Here is a 2,373-nt window from a genome sequence, read left to right as displayed (position 1 = left end):
AACTGGAGTGACATGGCAATACACAAACTGACTAGAAGCAGCCACTATATTCACAGTAAAACAACCAGATTTCCAAGCTATCACAATTCTTCCTCCATCATGAAAACTAGAATTTCTTGTAAAACACCAATTTGCAAAAACTCTTTGATAAAGTCTCCCAAGGTTTGAGAGCTTTACCTTAAGTTCTAGGAGCCCAACTAAACCCACAGCATACTTCTGAATGAAATGCTTGACCTCATCCTGTTTCTGTGTTGGGTTCAGACCCCTAACATTCCAAGCTAACACTCTATCCATTAGGTTCAGAAGAGTCCCCTCTTCCATTTAGATCACCCCCTTGTACCACTCCTTGCACTTGCTCTCCCATCAGAACATCATTCTCAATCAAGGAGACATCCAACACCTGAAAAGCATTAGAAGTCCTAACTGGTAGTTCTGACTCAACTCTCACCCTTATGGGCCTTAGTGATCTTTGGAAACCTTCCTGATCAACAATAGGACTAGTCACCTGTGCTGTTTGGATAAGAACTGAAGCTGCCACAGATTGGGTGACCTTCCTAACCCAAACTCTTTTCCTACCTTGCCTACAGTCACCTTGCAAATTCCCCATCATCTTGCACTTAGTGCACTGTGTTGGCTTCCATTCATAGAAAACAGGAACTCTTATCGGCCATTGTTCCATTCTCATCTCTAAATGAAACATGTTCAGGCAACTCTTAAGTCAGTGGGACATCAATCATTACCCTAGCAAACTGCAGCTTATCTCTACATGTTGTAGCTTGATCCCTTTTGATTGGCCTCCCTATTTGTGCTATAATCTTAAAAAGAGCCCTCTCCCCCCAATATTTGAAGTTTATCTTCAATTGTACCCATATTGGGATAGACTGAGGTTCTGGCTTCTCCATATCAATATCAGGGTTCCAGGGTTTCAAAATCAAGGGTTTGTTATCAAAGAAGTAGTGTCCTGTCAACACCTTATCCCTTGAATCCATAGTAAGGAATCTCACTAGAAACACCCCTTTTCTCACCATCACAACCTTATCAACATTCAATTGTTTCCAGATTCTCCTAATGAAACCCTCCATAACATTGATTGGAGGATTAGCTCCCACAATGTAACACACTACTGTTGAATTCCAGAAATCAATCTCCTCTTGAATGTCATCAACCTCAATTTCAACAGGGTTTAAATCATTATCATGAACATCATTTCCAGCAGCATTATCAAAATCAATATATTCATATTCATAGTTTCATTCACATTATTTGAATCAACAGTGTGATTATTCGCAACCTCATCAAATTGCTGCAGAATAGGGATTGAAATCGTACCCACCTCCATATTGGATCGAGCATTACCATGCTTCAACTGGTTTTCTGAGCCATGAATTACTTCCATGAACTGATTGAAAGAGTGTCGCAATTCTGAACGAGCTTGAAGATGCTTCAACCAAGATTTTGGCGTAAAAACTTCATTTTCGACCCCAAAATCAAGGGCTTCAACCCCCAAAACCTCCTCAATACTGCGCGTTTTCAATGCTTGCGAATCAGATGATGGACCTGGAGGTTTACCTTTTCCATTTCCATGCTTGTTGCTGTGAGATTTCGAGCCAGATTTTCCTGCCATGGCTACGGTTCACGTTAGGCTAACATGCACCGAGAGAAAACTTGGGGAGAAAGTCTCTCAGCTTTTGCCGCTTGACATTACCTTAATTTCCCTGTGAATCATATCGCTCATGATGGATGTGGCTGTTCTTTGATAGGTAGCCCCTGCATTCTTTAGTCCGAATGGCATGACTGTGTAGCAATATGTACCGCACTGAGTGATGAAGGTTGTCTTCTCCATATCCTCCTCTGCCATGGGAATATTATTGTAGCCTGCATACCCGTCCATAAAATAGAGTAAGGCATGATTTGCGGTGTTGTCGACCAAGATGTCGATGTGAGGCAATGGAAAATCGTCTTTAGGGCTGGCCCTGTTAAGATCTCTGTAGTCCACACATATTCGTACTTTGCCGTCTTTCTTTGGAACTGTGACGACATTTGCCATCCATTCCGGATACTTTGCTTCTCGAATAAACCCGGCCTCTACCTGCTTGGAGACCTCTTCTTGAATTTTGAGGGAAACGCCCGGCTTCATGCGACGGAGTTTTTGCTTGATGGGCTTTGAACCTGGAATGAGGGAATTGTATGCTAACTGATGCTTGGATCAACCCTTGGCATATCATGATAGGACCAAGCGAAGACGTCTATGTACTTTAAAAGTATCTTGATAAGATCATCCCGCTCTGCTTGAGAAAGAGTTAAACCAATCTGAACTAGTTTTGAATCACTGTTGTTAGAAAGGTTGATTTTTTCTGTTTCCTCAATTATGAG

The sequence above is a fragment of the Spinacia oleracea genome, chromosome 4, assembly GCF_020520425.1.
Source record: "Spinacia oleracea cultivar Varoflay chromosome 4, BTI_SOV_V1, whole genome shotgun sequence".
NCBI classification, from domain to species: domain Eukaryota; kingdom Viridiplantae; phylum Streptophyta; class Magnoliopsida; order Caryophyllales; family Amaranthaceae; genus Spinacia; species Spinacia oleracea.
This window is presented reverse-complemented; position numbering follows the sequence as displayed.